The sequence below is a fragment of the Labrus mixtus genome, chromosome 11, assembly GCF_963584025.1.
Source record: "Labrus mixtus chromosome 11, fLabMix1.1, whole genome shotgun sequence".
NCBI classification, from domain to species: Eukaryota; Metazoa; Chordata; class Actinopteri; order Labriformes; family Labridae; genus Labrus; species Labrus mixtus.
This window is the reverse complement of record NC_083622.1, coordinates 3,779,313-3,800,943: the sequence shown is the minus strand read 5'-3', so window position 1 is coordinate 3,800,943 and position 21,631 is coordinate 3,779,313. Positions and strand designations below refer to the sequence as shown.

The following is a 21,631-nucleotide window of genomic DNA, read 5'->3' as shown; positions in this document are numbered from 1 at the left end:
AATACCTGAGACTCCTAGCATGTCCTCTTTCTCCTTTACGCGTCACAGTATCATTCTGAGTTTAGTCTGGGACCTTATCAAACTTCACTTGTTACGTGTACAGTGCTTAAACTTCTGGGACCCTCATTCCAAAATGTGTGTTTGGAGTAGTTTCAAAATTCCGAGTGCTGTGCTGTGCGTGTTGTTTCCAGTCAGATATGAATGTTTTTTGTTGATGTGGATGTGTGCGTTCCTGCTTTCAAGCCAAAATGTCTGCGTCCTTTCAATTCAACAACACACTGACGGCAATGGTGGACAGAAACGAGCCAAGACTGGAGATATACTGCTGGTGGCTTAACCACAATGTGTGTGTGTGTGTGTGTGTGTGTGTGTGTGTGTGTGTGTGTGTGTGTGTGTGTGTGTGTGTGGATGCTTATGAGACGTGCTTGTGTATTCAGAACGTTGCTTTGTGTGTGGCGAATGTCATGTGACAATATAGAGAAATTAACTCTGACCAGAATTACAGTGTATTACTCCATCCTGAAGTGCTGCTGACAGAACCCTCTCATTACTTTGACTAAATGAGTCTCAGGGCGGAAGGCTGAAAAAAACATAAACCGAGACGTATGACTCCGCTTAACCTCTGCGTTAAAAGCGAACGACGCCATGTCACCACGGTAACATTTTGAATGCTTAGAAGTGCCTGGATTGTTACTCAGTGTTCTAATACGCTGTTAAATAAGTACTGGTCGGCTGAAGTTAATATTTATTTTAAAAACAATCTGCATAACTAATCAATGATGTGTATGTGTATAATTTCATTAAGGAAATGGATGGAGAACTTAGCAAGCTACAAACAGACTGTATATTAAGATGGACGGAGCAACAGCCACCTGGGAGTGAAGCCATTAGAGCTCCCCCTACTGACAGCTGCAGTTATTTGATGCTTTAAAACCGTATAAAAAATAAGAAGATTGACAGCTCTGTTGACGAATTCAGCTCCTGCGGTGCTGTGTGCACCAGATACCAACGTCATCAACGTCACTGAACTTCCAAAAGTGTGAGTGTCTGCAGCCGATGACACAAGAATCTTTTACAGTGTGGATGGACTAACCTGAGAGATCTCTGATGTTTCATTGGTAAGTAAAAGTTGGTTTGGTTAGCACAAGGGGCGGGACCTAAATATCGCAGTGCACCCCGCCCATCCTTTGCTCGGGAGGAGGGGAAGACATGTCGTCCATCTTTATACAGTTCATGTTTCAAAAAGCTCACAATCTAATGGGCCAGGTTGCTCAAAACGAATTCCAAAGTCATCCAACTCACTTTTATTCTGGTTTCACCATAAAACACGTGATTGCATCCTCCAGATCCAGGTACAGATTTTTAAGGATTACCAAATCTATCTTTAAAGGAGACTTCACTCTACATATTGTGTCTACAGGGGGCGCTAAAAATCCATACAAACTTTAAGATCCTCACATCTGAGATGTTTAATGTCTGATATTAAAGCTACTTGGACAAATAATTTATGGGGACAAAACCATTCATTTTCACAACCTGAAAGTCTACCTTATGTACTTTGTCACAACTTATCAACTACCTTGAAAAAATGTAAAAGTTTGCTACCATTGAGTTCCTGTTATTCAATCCTGAATTTAACCCTCTGATCAAAAAAAAAAAATCAAGTTAATCCTGATCCCAGCAAAGTTATGCCAAACGTTTACTCAAACTGGTTATTTAATCTGGATAAAGACCAAGATTGGATTACATGATCTAATACATAATTATTATGTATTTTGACAAACTGATCTCGATTTGAACCCATCAAATATCTTCAATCCTGTGGGATTACTTTTTTAATTAACTAGGCCCAGGAGTTCACTAATCAGCCTTTTGAGTACTCCAGTACTTTCTACTCACAAACTTTGTTGTGACACTTTCTGGTGTGACTTTCTCAAACATTTCCATACTACACTGAACAACTGATGAGAGGAATTTCTCCCAGGAAAACAAATGAACTGGTCAACTATGTCAATGCTATCAAATAGCCTCTATCTTTTTCTTCTGCTCTTCAGTGTGTTTCAAAGCATACAAATGCATACCGTTGCTCATACAGTGTTATGCACTGATTTATTTTATTTATGCTACTCATATAAACAGACATCAGCAATGTCTGCTCTCCAAACCACACACACACACACACACACACACACACACACACACACACACACACGCACACACACACAGAGGCATGTAATCAGTGCAGACAGTGAGATGGCAGGGCTGCATTCTTCCAGCCCCGCTGAGCCTCGCTGAGCAGAATAGCAGAGAAATGTCTTAGATCACGGTACTCTTGACATGTTTGGCTGACCTGATAGGAATTCACTGATAAGAAGAAAAAGATACAGCACACTGCGAGGGCCAAGCCCAGGGTGTGAGAAAACCCCCACAGGACTGTCAGGTGAGGCAAAAAAAACAACACAAACAAGCTAGTCGCATTACGAACACAATCTTTCACATGTTTGATTTTGAGACTTGTAGATTTCATATAAGTGTCTGTCATATACTTCATTCAGAGTTTTCTAATGACTACCTGTGTGAGATAAGACCAAATGGTAGTCGGAGCATGGTGACTGATTGAGTGTAAGGGTATGTATGGACATGCACAGTGTGTGTGTGTGTGTGTGTGTGTGTGTGTGTGTGTGTGTGTGTGTGTGTGTGTGTGTGTGTGTGTGAGGATGTGGGAAGCAGAGCAGCGTTGACGGGACCTGTCAGCACAGCCAGTCACCGACTGGGCGACAGAGAAACCTGCCCAGTGAGACGTGGCTCCTCGGTGTCTCCTCAACTTGAAATTCCAGGGAATTCCAGCGGGCTCAGATTGTTATCAGATCCGAAGACACCCTGCCGCTCAGACCAAATTGTTTTGTCCTCCCTGAGCAAGATACACTCTGTACTGGAGATGTTTTAGCCTAAAAGCCTCGGCCACACATTTCACAATGTAGGTTCTTTTTTTTTTTTGCATCCTGTTGATTTATTTTTTCATTTGAGTTAATTTACAATCTTTTGACATTTAGCATAAACAGACTGTCTGGTGGTCTGATCTTATCAAACATGCAACAGCTTTGCAATCCAAAGGAAATATTGTCATATTTGAACTACAATAACACCTTCAGCTGTGTTTTCTTAACCTTGACAGCTGGATCTGAGGGTATTCTTATTAAACTTGCATGAACTGTAGGACATATTGACCACTCGGATTAAACGTGAGGGAGTGAACTGGGACATTCAAACCTTCTCTCAGCAGACTATTCCTGTATTGTGACTGGATTCCTTTGCAAACTTCTGTAGTTTAAAGGCTTTATATGTGATTTTTCACACTTAAAATATATATATATATATATTATAAAAATAATATTAATCAAGTATATTCTCTGAAAATAACTCTGTGAGTCATGACTGTCTACAATGGGTGTAACACCCGAGTCCCACTGTCTGTGATGCTTTCAGAGCTTTCAGAGTCCTATCTTCAGTTTGTTTACATCGCCTGGACGGCCGGCTGACTCCTCCCCTCACGTATAAAAGTTGTTTAATTGAGGGACTAGAGAAAAGAAGAATAACATACTGTACTCACTGCTTAACTGTGTTTCTAGATCACGCTCATTTCAGGTAAATTTACATGCAGTGTGAAGATACGAGCATAATAAAGATCACTAGCATTAGCATGCTAACACAACAATGCAGCGCAAGTTGTTTTGGTTTCATGCTGGTGCTCAAGGGCGATCAAAAAATCGCATATAAAGCCTTTAAGGCAAAACACAGGCTACATGAGTTTTGACTAATCTATGGGAAGTTTAAAACTCTTGACGATTAAATTTACACCGATAGATCGCTGGGTGACCGGGCCCATTTTGAGCCAGCTCGGCCCTGAATGGTTGAATGGTGGTCCTCACAATTATAGCCGATTATGAGCCGATCTCAGATCTTCATGCCGTGCCCACAATGACACAAACACTAGCTGCAGAGTTCCACTACATTGGTTGTCCCGTTCTCTGACTCACTAGGTCAGATTCTGGAGAACTAGCGCAGCCATGCGCAGGTATACACACATCGCATCGGGACTACGAGATCACGCGAGATTATAGAGAAAAACGTGGAAAGATCGTGCTTCTTTGGCTTTCTGAGGTTGCTTTGTTCTTCATTCGGTGCCTGTTTTGACGTTATGTTGATAAAGTGATGGGAAATACAATCGTGTGTCTGTAAATAGTGTTTTATTTTGAAATTGACCGGACGCCCTGCGCGTTTCCTTGACTGACTTCCTGTAGGGGTCGGTCTATTCTGTCCTGGTTGACCCGTGCTTGCAGCGGGCTTCTTCAAAAATAGACTCAGAGCTTATTTGAAACACACACCAACATCTGTTGAAGGTGTCTCCCCAAAAATGTTCTCCCACACAGACCCATTCAGCTTTTAATTCTCTAACTGCATAGCATCACTACAGCAGGATGTAGTCAGTCTCTGATGAGTTTACATCTGTTTCCACATGACATCGAGTGAGGTCATTTCTCCTGAGATGGTATGTGCTCACTCTTACGATCTTGAATGAGTTTAAAGAATGGTGCATCATACATTAGAATATACTATTAAAATTACAATTCCATCAAGAAGAACAATGTGATGGGACCCGTCAGCACAGCGATCCAACAGCAGCTCATATGGAGGAAACAGATGTAAACAAAGTGGAGACTAAGGTGGTTACGAACGCTCGCCATAGAGGGACTCTGCTGTGAGAAAAACCAAAGCAGAAGACGTAACAGGTCTGTATGAGGTATTCATCAGGGAGACGCTGTGGTCAACTCGCGTCAACTCTTTTCCTACGAAAATGAAATTTTAACTGTTATTTGTTTAAATCTGTTAACAGATGTGGTGTTTACAAGTTCTTGTAAATAAGTAAGGTTCCAGGTCCTTTCTATCAAACGTGTTAGAAAAGAATGAGTCAGCCTATGGGGGGGTTAAATCTTGATCTGGAAACGATCTTCAAGATTTAAAAGATATCTTAAAGAGCCAACCTGCTTTTTGTTTTTTTAAAGAAAACAATTCTGTTTGAAAAACATGATGTCCCAACCATATTGAACAAAGCAAAGTTTGTTTTTAATATCTGTAAAATGAAATCATGTTTCAATTAGATTAAATTGTTACGTTTCTGTATTTCCCACAGAATGACAGTATAGCTGCGTGCGGTGTGCAAGGGGGGATTTTGTCTAATGAAATAAACATAGGCAGAAAATACTTTTTTTATATTAGGATAGGTTCTACTGTATACCAAATGTAACAAGTGTTTGCTCACAGTTCTCATGTCCTCACACACACACATTTCTCCTTTCACAGCTGTGTGTCTCGCCTCGCTCTCTGTCCTTAAGTTGCTTCCTCGTCAGCAGTACGTTTCATAAAGTCGCCCCCAAAAATGCAACAGCTTTTTAAAGATTTTGTTGTCATATTATTCCCTGCATATACGGAGACGCTTAACAGCAGACGTTTCTCTCTCTGTCTGACTACCTACACCTGCAGAGCATGAGTCTGGAGGATACAGAGTGGGCGCAGATCGTCCACTGGTTTATCGACCTTTAGATGGCCACCCCATGTATGGATCAAATGCTGCATTGATAATTATTTTAAAGTTAGCATCATAACTGCACCTCAGTTGTCGGTTAACTTCGTCTACGTTTGAGCCACTTTGTTCTTCAGGAGTTTTGAATTTAAATTTGAAAACGTGTAACAAAAGACAAAAGGATAATGCAAAAAAAAAAAAACAGACAGAAAATAATCACAAAGAGGTGAAAATATAATGAACAAGAAATCATCAGACAGTAACCTAAATTGATTCACGTGTTTGAAAAAGAAGTGGGAATAATGAACAACTAATTAAATCCTACCACCTCTCCATTAATACTTAACCATCTGTTCAGTTTCCTATTTATAATAACATTGTATTTACAATATAATTATCCCTGTGTCTCCCCCTGGCCTCAAGTCATGAGCATACTCTGAATACCGCTATTCAGATATTTTTCAGATGGATTCAAAGGAAAAAGAAAACATCTTACGTTTGGACCGATAAATCATGAGAACTGTCAAAGGATAAATATTGGCATTGGCTTTAATTTTCTTTGTGTAATCAAAATTCCATAAAAAGTTCAACACCAACAATGATTCCATCATGAAGCGCTGCTGTGCGTGCATCCAAAGCCTCATGAAACTTAAACATCTGTCCCATATAGCTTTATTATTGATGACTCACAATGTCCCCTTGATACTATTTGTGGATCTCTAATCCACTGAGAGGCCATGAACACTCACACAGTGCTGCTTTTGGTCTCTGGATTAGTTGAGAATAACAGAAATATAGAATATCCTCGTCTTCATGCTCTAACTCAGTCTGTCAGTTCACATGAAGTGGATCACTTTCATCCACACTTGCTGGCACATTCGTTTTGATTCAGCTCCGTGACATTCTTAAACTTTTGTTTAACAACTTTTGGCTGCAAAAATCTGAGACGTGGGCAGCGAGTCAGATGTTTGAAATCAGGTTGCCTTCCTAGTTTTCCATTTTGTTTTAGTAGCCAGGGCGATGTTTTTGTTGGCCAGTTGTGATCGGTGTTCATTCACACAACAGTCAGACTTTTTCTGATCACACAATGTCTTCAGTCATAATTAAATAAAAACACATTTAGCCAACAATCATTATTATAAACTCTGAAAACAGTGAAATACTTGGAGCCCCAACATGTGATTGTAATTATGAGTAATTATTAACAGTATGCAGAGCATTGTTCACCTGTGTTTAAATCTAAAGACCTCTGGCACACACTATATGTTAAACATTTTAAGCTTTTTTTTGTGTCTTATCCAAAATCGTCTTTAGTATAAGTCAGGGCTGATTGATTTTGGGGGGAAAAAATAATTCCCATATTCTTTGTTCCTGCAATATATATTGCGATTTTCAGCAAAAGGTGAATACAAGACCAGATAAATACAATGTCTTTCTATGAACCTCAAATTAAAAATAAAATACAAAATCATGATTTTTATTATTTGGGTCTTAAAGTCATTTTCTGATTTGATTCATAAACCTACTTTCATCACACACTGGGTCCAGCCCCTCTGACAGTGACGCACACACACACACACACACACACACACACACACACACACACACACACACACACACACACACACACACACACACACACATTCACTGGACTCCCAAAAGAGAGTCATTGCACAGAGAGGAGGGGGCGCCAATGTATGGAATCATATTTGTGCCCAAAAAAATCAAACAAAACTTCTTAACTTGCAAATAAAAATAAGACTTTGAGAGAGATTATAACCTCACTCAAGCAAAAAAAAAAAAGTACAGCTGTTTACTCGATCTATTTTTCTTGTTGACTGTTTTGCAACAATACAACACAAAATACTATACTGATAAACTTTAGGCATAAACCAGAAGTCTGTTTTGATCTTATGTCTCATTTGATCTGTAAAATTGTGTCAATTTCTTTTTTTTTGTTAAATGACTATATGTTTTGATTTGGTTTAACAATAACAGAATTAAAGTTGACTTTAGTGTGCTGTGTTGTCTATGTAGAATATGTCTATGTTCATTGATGGGGTGTATGTGCACATGTATGTTTGCAGCGTTCCTACTAATTATAGAAAAAACAATCAATCACTGTTGGAGGCTAAAGCTTCTGATCTATAATTCATTGACATTTTGACATATGTGCCGCTCTTTGAGGTGTGCACGTGTTGCTGTGGCAACACACACACACACACACACACACACACACACACACACACACACACACCAGGCTATCTGATGTGTGAACAGATCAGAGGATGGGAAACAATGAATGTGTATGATAACCACCCCTTTTAATCTGAAATAGAAAGTGGTTGGGTGGTACTTAGAGGGGATTTAGGATGCTTTTTTTTAATTCACAAGTCTATTATTCTTATTTTTGTATTATTATCACTCTAACTTTTTACTTCTTTATTGTTTTAAATGATGAATAATCACAGAATTTGCTGTAAAACACGTTGTAATTTCCTGAAAATCTGTAATCTTTCGGGGCAAAGGCCCACAAAACAAAGTCCATCCCCCAAAGGATTTTGCCATCGACAGGCTCAGACATGTTTTAAAAGTTAGTGTCCATATTGAGACAGACCCTTTTGTAAGCGACATTTATTTTTTTCTGTGAAGGCTGCAGATTAAAAAATGAAATTTACACCCTCCCTAACGATTCCTTTGTCTCGACAACATGATTCTCTTTCTAAATGACCCTCCTAAATCTACGACCTCTCACATTTCTGCATGTATCACCATGTTATTGTACAAACAAAGCCTCATTAGCAACCTCAATTTTTCCCAGGCAAACATCCTTTTGATCTCCAAGCAGCTGAATGTGTGTTTACCTTTTATGGACTCCATGTTGGAAAGACAAATGACAAGAGTCCGAACACATGAAGCAACATTTGAAATATTGTTTGGTGAATGAGATTTGTAAACGCTCCAACATTTTTCTCCGGGCCGCCCTTTGATAAAGCGGACCGACAAAGGAAACATTAACTCCTCTGCACAGCGTCCAAACATTTCTCCATCCTCCTGGCCCCAGCTGCACGTGTGAAGGGACTGCTGAATGACTGATCTGGACTTCCTGTCTATCTGGCAGCGGATCTATTAGTTCAGCTGCTAGATTGTCTTGGACAGATTACATGCTGGTGTCTCTATACCACCTTCATGTTTTTTTCATTGACTATAGACCTATAAGCACCAGAACTTGACCTCAACTTTGAACAGGACAGACACATTCAATACGATCATTACTGTGACTATGAGATGTGAAGAAAAAACAGGTATGACAGCGTATTATAGGCAGTGAGCATGGACTTCAAACATTAAACATTGAGTATTGTCAATCTGCAGTCAATCTCAGCTGTGACCTTGTGGTGCATATGCACAGGTCACATTTTGTCATAGATTGTTTAGACTTATATGACTTTAATGTAAAACATCAGGTAGTGAATACATAAACTCTAATGTCACTCATACCCATAGAGTGTATAAAAATGGACGTTGTGTCAGTGATGTCACTGGAGGTAGAGTAGAGTTGAACTGGGTCTTTAGCCTCCTGGCAAACGACTTATCGTCATGTCGGTCAAATCAGCCATGCACCTAATTATGGGAATTTGCTTTTTGAATTTAGCCAAACCTCTTGTGCTTTGTATTATCAAAATTAATTAGTTTAAAAAAAACAGAAAAAAAAACAGCCACATGTTCATGTGTTTGGACTGTGGGAGGAGGCCGGAGTACCCGGAGAGAACCCACACATGGAGAACATGCAGACTCCAAACAGAGAGGCTCCTGTCAGACGGGGATTCAAACCAGGAACCTCCTCACTGTGAGGCAACAGCGCTAACCACTGCTTCACCGTGCAGCCACAACTTAACTCATTAAACCCTAATTAATAAACGACAAAAAACAATCACACACAAAATCGATTGTGCAAATTTAGTTTGTTTATTATTTTCAATGTTTACGTTTTAGTTTGTAGTTTGAAGAGTAGTTGGAATCAAATTGACTTTCACTTGTAAGGAGATGAAGTCATCTTTACATTACATCCGTCCATCTCCTTTTATATAAACACAACGCAGAGAGCTCAGCTTTCTTTTTGTTTTGCGACAGTGCACCATCTGCTTGACTTCTATATGACCTGCACATGGCTTGCTATCAATTTCCTAAAGAGACATTCTATAGCTCGCTCCTTATCAGCGACTCTAAGAAGAGTCACATGCTCGTGAGATTTTATCAGGCAGGTAGAGTAAACTCCCTCGGGTAACTTAAGTACACACAGTGTAGATCAGGTATGATATTTAATGACACAAATCTTTTGACATTTTAATTTCACTATGGATACAGAGCAACTTTCCGATCTTTTCTTCACTGTTATAAAACTCAAACTCAATAGGCAGAGCTCATGCAACAGAGGATGTCACAAGTGTCTGAACCAGAGGTCGTTGGAAATTCACACAGAAGTCTTTATGAAATTGAAAAGAAAGATTTTTTTATGCAGCAGCTTGGACATAAAAATTCCGCGCCATATGCCTGAGCGCCATGATTTATTTACAATAGCTCAGCTCAGGTCTCATTAGTGTTATTCAACTTGTCAGTCACCAAGAGGTTCATGTGCTCTGAGGAGGAACTGAAGCAGATCAGCTAGCAGTGCAACTAGTCTGATCCTGCAGAGTTGCATAGACTCTGCAGTTGTCTCTTAAAGGAGAAATGCACAAGAAGCATGTACTTTATGTTTAAATCTATAACAATATTGTTTAAGACATGTTACGTTCTGTGTCTGTTTTGGCAAGCTGAGAACATAAACTATTAAATTAAGGTGAACTCAGAATTTGTCTGTCGTGCAACCGAAAAGGAGACAGAGCAATTATTCATGGCTGGATGTTTTATTTGTTGATTTAAGAATCCATCTCCAGAGTTTTCTATAAGAACCAGCTGTTAGTCGGATGGCTGGACATTAAAAACATCTCCAGCTGATTATCTTCTGACTGTTACAAGTCACGTCTCCACTACTCTTGTTTCTTTTCTTTTTTTACAAATGTTTTTTAACTAAATTGCAGCCACATTTAGCCCCAGCGGAGAACCTTCTTAAAAACAGAGTCCCAAAGAAATTGTGGTAATCAGTAATCTGTATTGGCTTTCAACATTGAGATCAACTGTCACAGATATTTTGGGAAATAATGGTGTCCACCTGGTGAAGCATGGAGTCTTTGCTCAGAGTTTAAGTTAAACCCAGGTCATTTCTGTTGTTAACAAATCCTATAAAAATCCATTAAAGGCTTAATATGCGATTTTTCACACTTAAATGTAATATAAATCAAGTATCTCCTCTGAAAATAACTCTGTGAGTCATGACTGTCTACAATGGGTGTAACACCCGAGTCCCACTGTCTGTGATGTTTTCAGAGTTTTCAGAGTCCTATCTTCACTTTGTTTACATCGCCGGGACGGCCGGCTGACTCCTCCCCTCACATATAAAAGTTGTTTAATTGAGGGACTAGAGAAAAGAAGAATAACATACTGTACTCACTGCTTAACTGTGTTTCTAGATCACGCTCATTTCAGGTAAATTGACATGCAGTGTGAAGATACGAGCATAATAAAGATCGCTAGTGTTAGCATGCTAACACAACAATGCACCGCAAGTTGTTTTGGTTTCATGCTGGTGCTCAAGGGCGACATCTGCTGGATCAAAAAATCACATATAAAGCCTTTAAAGTCAGAAACGCTTTAGAGTAAAGGCTTCATCATCTCAGTGAAGTCACCCATGGCTTACTGAAGTGGAGCTGTGAAGCCCGATGATGTAGGTTGCCACATTGAAAATTGTATCTCAACCTTACTTTCAATCAACCTAGACACATGCAAAGAGGTGGAGCTGAGGTGGGCCGCAACAATCCATATGGGGTCTGGACCCCCAGGTTGAGAAAACTGGGTGTAGTGCAAGGTTATAAATATTAAGTGTAAGCATGTGCAGCAGCAGAATACAAATAATCATCCAGCCTCCCAGGATCAATAATTGACTAGTGCCAAAATGTTTCCCCTTAAATGTATCAGTCTTTTTCCAAAGCGGTTAAAACGATTTGTATGTTTCAAACGTTCAAATTTGTATTCATGCTGCTGTAGAGTTGTGGATGATCTTTACATAATTGTCCAGTATAATATTTCAGTAGATGTTTGATCAACTGTTATGTACTACTCTAATGTTTCCAATGTGAACTTGTCCCAGTATGTGCTCCTGTTTTCACAAGTGTCCTTGTGACAATGGCAGCAATGCACGGTACTAGAAATAGCACGGGGGGTGGGTGGGTGGGGGGGGGGGGGGGGGGGGCATGTAGCCATGACATGTAGCCTTGTTCAGTTGAAAGGTATGTGCTAATTCATCTGACCTTCGCAGGGCAGCAGAAGGACAAACACAGAGTCACTGAAGGGGTTAGGGTGCCAAACTGATCTGGCACAAGTTCAGAGAGACTCAATCTCTGCTACAAAGCAGACCAACGGAAAGCAATTTAGCCCATCTAAGGTCACGGCTTCCAGGCAGCTGGAGCAAAGGAGCTCAGCTCTGCCATGAAACTCCAACAAATGTCCAATAATAATACTTTTGTCTGCCAGTTGTATAATTTATGAAAAGGGATTTTGAATGTGTATTTTTTACATCATGTGTATACAAACCTCCTGTATGTTTCCAATTGTTGCTGAAATCCAAATGTCATTCAATCCGTCATGTTATTTAAGAAAGTAAACCTGCATGAACACAGTTTGTTATTAGTGTTAAGGTTTCTGGGCAGTAGATCTCTTTAGTCAGTGACACTTGTCTTTGATGTTCCCCGTGGTTACTGCCTGATGATGTGAGATGAACGGGGAAGCAGCAGTCTCTATGACACACATACACCACAACAAACAAGTGAGCATTAGCAGACAGCAGGGTGACACACGGCTGATGGACCTTCTTTTTCTCGTTCCCTCTCGGCCCGTTTTCCTTCAAAGTAGGAGCAACAAGGATTTCCATACCAAGTTTGTACATTCTCCAAATCTTAATAGCTCTGCAGCCATACATCATTTTGTTCTTTGGATGGCTGTAAAGAAAAAAAGAGGCAATAGTTTAACTGACAACTTAACAATGTGAAATTAGTCTATGAAGCTCAGAGTGTCCCTCAAGCCACTGGTGAAGTGCTGCTTGGAGAATTGGGTCTACGCTTAAGGGAAGAATGTGTGACATTTTACACATAAATCCAATATGTGTAAATGTCTCTGTGAGTCATGACTGTCTACAATGAGTGAGAAGCCTGAGTCCCTCCAGCTGTATTGTTGTCAGAGCCATGTTTACACCCGAAAGGGAACCCATGCATGCATGGGGAGAACATGCAAACTCCACACAGAAAGACCTCTGTGACGGGAATTCCAACCAGGAACCTCCTTGCTGTGAAGCAACGTGCAGCCTGTGTTTATATGGTTTCTATGTGACATGACTGTGGTTTATGTTTCATGTTCTGCAGAACAGGAACCTGCTGGAAACCAGTTTTTAAACTGAGTCTGGCCCGCTAAACTGTAACTTAATGTTACTTTGAAACTGTCCTGTATCATAAACGGTAAATAAATATGGATCTTGTAAAAAGGATAACACTGTTACACACAAAGAATCATGATCTTCCTCCTCACCTTGGCTCTGCCCTCCATATCCACTTTCTACAGACAGTAATGTTAGAGGATGTGATAGCAAAATGAATTTCTGTGGGTGAATATGATGGGCAGTGATGAGGCATCTATGTGGGTAGCTCTGGGACACTGGAGCCAAATGTGGAGCCTTCCAGAGGTGTTCTGGGCCTCAGTTGACAAAACAACGGTGAACAGAGGTGCCCATTTGATAACCTCTTTGATGTGCGGGATCTCACTGTCCATCTAGCTTCACAGTTTGGTTAGGGGCCAAGTGGTAGGGTAGATAGTATTGGCATTGCCATTACTTGGAGCTTGCATGAAAGGCACCTGGGCCTGTTGAAGTTACCAATGCTGTGTTGGTTGTGGGGGCCACTAAGGGCCATGTGATGGGGTATGCAACATAACAGTAGGGCAAAAGAATGGGGGTGAATATGTATTTCCTTTTTTTTTTCTGTGCTCATAGTTGTTTTACATCATTTATAGTTTACGACAGACTTGGAAAAACCTCTGAACTTGCCCTTTAAAATCGCACATCAGGCTTCTACCCACGCATAGCAGCAGGACCAGCCGTCTATTGAGCCCAGGTTTTCATTGTAAACCCTGCCAGCTAAATACAAACACCTAAATAGGAAACAGGTGACATTACAGGTTAAACAGGAAACTGTTATACAGACTCATCCCCAGATGGTTACATCTGACCGCTGAAGGTCATAAACGTGCTTTTCCACCTGGAGAGTAGCAAATACCTCAAGCTTAGATTAATTACTTGGACAGGCTGGCTCATTGGCTGTGTGTACATATAACAATGAACAGGAATGCACTGCTATTTATTTATAATCCATGTAACCATGAGAACATTTGGAGGTCTACTGGGAGGCAGAAGGAGACGACCTATAAAAACTCTATAGACACTTGTTTGGTTTAACCCATGATATGTTTCCCCGACCTATCCAGGTACTTTTTATGCTTGATATACTTAACTAAAGAGATCATCATCATTTATTGGGAAACTGATAAAACAGACCTTAAACTATTGCCAAGGCCGAAGCAAAAGCGGTAGCTTAGTGGTAGAGTTGGTCCTCTCTCAACCGGACGGTCAGGTTCAATCCCCAGCTCCTGCAGTCACATGTTGAAGTGTCCTTTCGCTCAAGTCCATTTGCCATTTTTAAAGGTACCTTGACAACCGTGCTAAATGTGCTTCACCTTGTCCCTCTGTATGGGGCGCAAAAGGAGGCTCATAAATGGTACATTTTAATGGTCGAAGCCTGAGTGACGTCGCTGATCTGTTACTGGAGGGGGCTTTGAAAGCTCGTTGGTGGAGGCCTTCATGCTGGAAATGCTGTCTCGACCTAACGATGGCTAAGAGCTGGAGCTGAGGCGGGTTTTAAGCGCTTCTCGACAAACTGTTACATCGCGCCCAACCATCAATCAGGTCAGTCAAGCACCTAACTATGCACAACTCATATCCTTCATAAAATCAAAATGCTCTTTTGTAATATTAAGTCTTTTACCTCCTTTTTGTAAAGCGTCTCAAGATGAAATTTTCTTGGAATTTGCGCTATACAAATTAAGATTGATTGATTGAAAACTGAGAATTCACCCCCTGTACGGAGGCTGCTGATGAAGACAACAACTAATCAGACCAAAACCATTTTTTGTACCAGGCTCTAAACATGTTAATTTCTGCTGTAAAAAAAAGAAGCTTTTTTAAATGGGGTGTGTATGTGACTTCCAGATCTCTTGGAGCCAGACTCAAGCGGACACTCAAGCAACTCAAGTATTTTATACTTCCGCATTGGCTTCATGAGGTTATGGTGCGAATATGATTAGGTAAGATCCTGATGAGCGTTCTGGTTCTTTGCATAGCAGGCACTGCAGTCAGTTGTTAAAAGGTTGAAGTGTATTGTTCTTTGAGTGGTTTGAAATCCTAAAAGAAAGGAACTAAGGGCAATCCTATTAAAGCAGCCTGCCTTCTCTTGTGACAAATGTGAATCTAACAGTTAACAGACTGATATACGAGTTTGGTTTAGGGTTTAACGGAAATTAAAAGTAAGGATATGTGGATCTTTGTCTTCAAAGAAATCCATGCAGCTGACGTTCATAAAAACTAAAAGTAATTTATAGCAAGTGTGATACTGTTGCAGAGTTTTTCTTCACATTTGGTACTTTCTCTCTCTCTACATTATTATGGAGTAGAAATAACACAGCATGGATACACAGTGCCCACAGAATCCACCTCATATGTGAGGATTTTCCCAGTTGGCCTGCTGCGTTCAGCACACCGCGTGAACCCTGGGCTGGAAAAAGTCATAAACTCCTCCACACAGGGAGGTCAAGCTTTGTGCTTTTTCTTGTCCCAGCTCGAACTTCTACACACAAACACACGTTTCCACAGTTTTTCCTTTAACAACATTTTTTTCCTTTGATATGATCCGGGGGTCAGGCCCCCTGATGCTATTAAGACCCTATAAAGCAGTGGTGCTGGTGCCAGTTTGGCACGCCATATCCCCCTGAAACCAAAGTCGGAGCGCTGCGGCGTCGGCTGCCTCGATGCTCACTTGTGAAACGCATGATTATGCAAACCAGGCTGTTTACCTTGGATTACAATCAATATCAAGGTGCCCTGTGAGATTTGTATTAAAGCGAGCTGCAGCAGGCGGCTTTACCCTGTGAAGTGGGCAACGGCTGTGTGGAACAGCAAGCAGGACTGTGAGTGCCAGATAAAAGATGAATTATAGATATCCAGCCCCAGGGCCAAACGTGGAGCTGGGTTTGAGGGGGGGGTGGGGGTTTGGGGGAAGGCAGTGCACGTCTTGGGTAATGGCTCTCGGTGGTAGAGCTGGAAAAGGTGAAGAGGTAGGCATATGTGTAGAAAGATGATAAATTACAGGATGTATTTTGTAGGTAAGAGTTAGAGATGCAGGCACATGGTACACTTAACATGCTGTGAATTTAAAAAAAAAATGGTTCAAGAGACTGTTAAAGATGTGTCAGGGACAAGGATTCTCTCCGCTAGAACAGAATTACAATTTGGAGCTGCTCAACTTCAAACACATCGCAATACCTTAGAGAGTGACGGGCATGTAATTTGAGCTCTGTGTTCGATGTGCGGGCTCCAACTCTGAGACTGCAGCTGTGCAAAAGTTGTTCATGTATAGCGATGATTAGAATGACATGAGTTTCAGTGAGCTCTGCAGCTAAACTCCCAGGAGGAGCTTCCATAGATCCTCTTTGAGTCTTTGATTTTCTGTGGCCTCACATAGGAGACAGGACTTAAATGCACAGTATGTAAATCCCGCCACCAGGGGGCTCGAAATCAAAACAATAACAAAAGATGATGTTGAGGCTGGTGAGGAATCCTGGGAGTGATTCTCTCTGCTGCCCCCCGCCCCCCCCAAAGATGAAAATAAAATCTGAGTTGATCGTAGTCAAGACAAACGGGCGAAACAGACCTGAGAACGAGAATATGTTTACCGACGATGAATCTCAGTATAATTTACACAACATCTTCATCACAGCAGCACATACAGCAACAGTACAAAGCTTTCAGTAGCATGGTCCCCTTCTTTATGCAACTGTCTTAACATAACGTGACATCCAGTGTTTCCATGGCAACAATGAACATCTCATGTCTGTCACGGCGGCCACCACGACAAGACACTTCCCGATACAACTATAAAAATGATGGATTTCTCTGGCTTTGATAACTTTGGGGAAATATTTGAGTTCATGTAAATATTCAATAGAAATAGAAATGATGTAACATTTAGAGAAAGGTTTAGTCAACTTTTAGATTTTTAGATTCAGATATTTGAGCGTAAAATTCTAATAAAATTCAACATATTGTACGTTTAAGTGAAAATCGTAAGCATGGCTCTATTCCGATTGTGTGAAGTTTTATATTTTGTCAAACAGTTGTACATTTTATGTCAAAGCATTGCAGCTAATTTAAATGTTTACAATAGTATCTTTCATATTGAACATATTTTGCATCATTATAAGGGTTTTAACTAAAAAGCATGCTAACACAACAACTAAAGCTGACCTCCAAAGCATCGTTTTGAAAGGAAAAATATCTCCCAGGTGTAGAAATGAATTACTTTTGATAGGACTTATTGTACCACACTTATTAAATAGAGCCCTTCTGCAGAGTGAGTCTAAAATCCTGAAGGAGCTAAGTGTGTGGGTTTAGGTGTTTCCAGTTTCCAGGCACGTCCACCAGTAAGAGACCCTGGGGTACGGCATAGAACTTGCTTGAGGGATTATTTATCTCATAGAGTCTGGGAATACCTCAGGACGCCCCAGGAGGAGCTAGGAAGCATGCTTGCAAGAAGGAAAGCTGGGATAGCTTCCACAGAGTGCTGCCAATGGATGGACAGACAGGTGGACGGATGGATTATTTCAAAAAGTAAAATTACATTTCCTCTGTTTCTTTTGACTCACACTGGCATCATCACGGAGTAGTATGGCACTATAAGTATTATTTGCAGTCATAATAGGAAAGGAACTCACCTTACTTTATTGCCTTTTACTTTTTTCTGCCTCTTCTTTGTTTTCTTTGTAAATTAAACTCGTTAAAATGTAGTCTTTTTCCCAATGAGTTATACAAGTTATTACCTTTCTAAGATGAAAATCAATTGTATTAAAAGTCTGTGCCACCACAATCTGCAAAAGAAATGTCATAACAATCTCTCCCCACACCAGCTGCATGACATCTCCCTACATCTCTGTATTAGTCGTGTTTCTTTGCACACTGTGAGTTCATCTTTGCATGCTGTGCCGCACACACACAAAAACAAAAGCTTCACCTGGAGGAGCAGATTTGTTCTCCCAGTTAACGATGTCAGACTGTTTCTTCATGTTAGCGAACTGTTGCATAGCAACATTAAGTGCATAGAACAGAGTGTACCTTGTTTGATGGTAAGACTGGGCACCTTGAAGGGAAATTGATGCTCAAACTTTATTCTGCTCAATATTTAAACTGATTTATGCATTTTTTATACTATTTTTGAGAATGTTTCCACTAAAATGATGGACAAGGTTGTATTATTGGGCCCTTCAAGCCTCGCTGTGAAGACATGCCAAGGCAGCATCTTAATCATTACTGCTGTTATTTATATTCAGAGCAGTAGTTTGATGGTATTTAAAAACGTTTTCACACCTGTTTTGTTGGGTTTAAACAGACTCTGCCATGTTAGTGCAGGTCATTTGCTCATGTAAAAGCTTTCAGATGAACCCTGGTGCAGAACAAACAATCGATCTGAGACCGTTGACAAGGTAGGTCTTGGTCAACATCTTTTTCCGGACTCTGGTGCTGTTTGTTTGTTTGTAGAAAGAAAATGACCGATTTTTTAATTACTGACCTCGATCCCAACAGCTGCAGGAAGCATTCGACTTTTTTGGATGAAACCAAAACTGACTAATCTTTGGTAACAGTTTGGGTGGATGATTAATGTCCGCCTTCTCCTGAACTGTCATGATAAACACCTTTGGGGTTTCCAGTAAATTAGCATATGATTTTCGAGCCACAGTTGCGCCTCATTTTCGAAGAATTCATGTCATCCAAGTCCAAATCTCTGAAGTCGGAATCTACTCGGAGGAACATCAGTAGCCCAATGTTCAAATCCAACATGGCTGCTAAGTGCATCAACACTAAGGTGTAAGCTGTTATATCATTAATGTCAACGTAGTGTTGTTTGAGTGCAATTAAATCAATCACAGCGATAGTATTGTGAAAGTTCTATCTGTGGACATGTTGGCATGTGACTGTCGATCGCTAACTAAAACATAGTGTGTTGTTATCGCCTGGTGTTAGCTATCACAACTAAGGTACTCCCGGAGGCGTACATGTTGCTTGTTCAGCTTGTTGATAACTCCTAACTGGAACGCGACTCAGGTGTGACGTCATTCCAAGCTCCGATATCCGACTTCAACTTTCAACCTTGTTCTCCCCGAGTGGAAATTTGTTTTGCAGCCAGGTGAAAACAATATAACAAAACATTTAGAAACACAGGCACACAGACTCAGACAACAGAAACAACATACACAGTGAACAACATTAAATACAAGAGTTCATCAGGTGACAACCGGAAACTGAGAATGTATGAAAACGTCCATAAAACCATCATCAAAACCAGAATTAAAAACCCATCATCAGTTATCAGTATCATCATTAGAGTTCAGAAGCTTGGGAATAATGTTTGAACCTGTTGGACTTGGCTTTTGGTAATGTATCTGCTGCCTGAGGACAGAAGCTCAAACTCCCCAAACAGAGGATGTTGAGGACACTGTAAGATGTCTTAGCTGCAGCTCTCTTTCTGAAGGTGAGAGACAGATCAGGTTATTTAACCCCAATGATCTTAATGGCAACTTTAATAATGTGTTGCAAACTGTTTTTGTCTCCTATTGATAGATTACCAAACCAGGTGATACCATGAACGCACCATAACATACAGTGAGCTTTGTCTTTATACTACAATCAATGCTGCAGTGCTGCTCTGGGGATGTGATTGTTTTTCTGTTGCTAATTATTTTTTTGCTCTGTAAATGTAACACAAGTGTGTGAAACTTTGTAGAAAGAAAGCAGAGACATTGCTTTAGTTTTTTCGTCTTCTTTTCTTTTAAATTCCGTGTTCTCCAAGTTAGTCCGGATTGAATCCCAGTTTCCTTATGTGAGCACAGAGTAGCCTTTTAATCACCCCGCACTCTTACTCATGATTCTGGAGCAGACAGATGCTACGAAATGACTACAGTGCCCAGATTAATGTTTCATAGCTGACGCTGTGACTGGAGGCAGCGATGTAAATGGATAATAATATGCAGTGATTACCGATGCACGGCGGAGCGAGCTGCTGCAGGATTAATGCTCGCGTCGTCTCACAAGTGCAGAGCAAAACTCATCACTGTTTCACTTCCCACTATGCACGGCGGTGTGAGGCCTGCACAGGGAGCACAGTGTGACGAGTGCCGCTGCGTTTCTCGCCGCGCACAGATGAGATGTGATGTTGTAAGAGAGACTGGGAGATTTTCCAGTTGTGGGGAAAAAGCTGAGCTCAGACTTCAAAGGTGTGTCAGGGCATGCAGTGCTCCCGCAGCCTGGCATTGAAGCCGGCTCTGTTTGGCCATGTAAATTTCATGACATCCATCCACCAAGCTATCTACTTATTAATCTAGCTTCTTGAATGTGCACCATTTTTTTTTACTCTTGCTCTAAGGGTTTGTCTTAAAAAAAAAAACACCATACCTCCAACCACAAACACTCATTAAAGTGCTTTTCACACCCATACATGTGCATTCATACATTTCTTTCCCTCTGCGGTCCTCCCATTGGTGTATTGTGTTTCTCTTAAGCTTGCCAGCTGTCAAACGCCAGCCAAAGCTTCTCTCCACCTCTTTATTTCACCCCTCCTCTCTAGCTCTCTCACCCAGTTGGCCCCGTGTCTTCCTCATCTCTGAAGCGTTTGCCTCTCCAGCTCTCTGAACCCCAGCTCCCCTCTCTCTCTCCGGGGCCGGCCTGTCAAGGTGAACTGAGCCCGGGATCTGTTTGTTTTTCGGCCTCAGAGAGCCGGGAGCTCGCTGAACACAGCAAGCACAGCCAGCGGTCTAAAAAACACGATCGGGGAAAGAGAAGTCCTCCTTTACATTGAATGAAGTTGTCACAGAAATCAGCTACTTTGTAAAAAAAAAAAGTAAGAAGCAGTTTCAAGACTCAACTACATTTAACCCTTTAACCCTTAGGCAGAGGCGATTCTAGAGTTTTTGGGGGGCCCCTCCAACCGCCATATCTTTCTTTTTTCACTCCTATAACGATAATTCCTCTTCATTTTCCTTCAGCAACTTTTATTGTCAAACTTTGGTTTTCAAAGCAAAAATGCATGGGGCATCTATTAGGGAGTAAAGAGTAAGTGCATTCAGATGCGGCCCCCATTAGGGAGGTTTTCTACTGTCGTTGTAAAATTTGCACATTTTGAGGCACTGCTGTGATTTAAGGTTTGTCAGCCCTTGGGGGCACACTACTGGCCCGGGGCTCCGAGCAGTTGCCTGCCTTGCCTATTGACAAGCAGCGTCTCTGCCCTTAGGTGTCAAAAATGACCTCATGACTTTGTGTTCTTGCAATGTCTTTGTGATTACGAGTTGCTAACATTTCATATACCGGGTTTTCCCCAAATAAAAATTCTGATATCATCCCAATTAAAATGTTAACTAATCTTTTACAAATGTTAATAAAATGTTTTTTTTTGTATTACTACCCCAAGCTTAAGTGGGTTAAAAATGTTCTGCATGCATTTCCTCTGTAATACCATGGGAACCTTTGATTCTTATATGTGGCTATCAGGGACATATGTGAACCACTAAAACAATGTCTAGAAGTGTCAC

At 40.8% G+C, this 21,631-nt stretch overlaps 1 protein-coding gene across 1 annotated transcript in view; it reads right to left on the bottom strand.

Annotated features, from left to right (window-relative positions):
* Positions 1 to 21,631, bottom strand: part of nod1 (nucleotide-binding oligomerization domain containing 1) — a 475,392-nt gene that overhangs the window by 375,226 nt on the left and 78,535 nt on the right. The window lies entirely within an intron of this gene.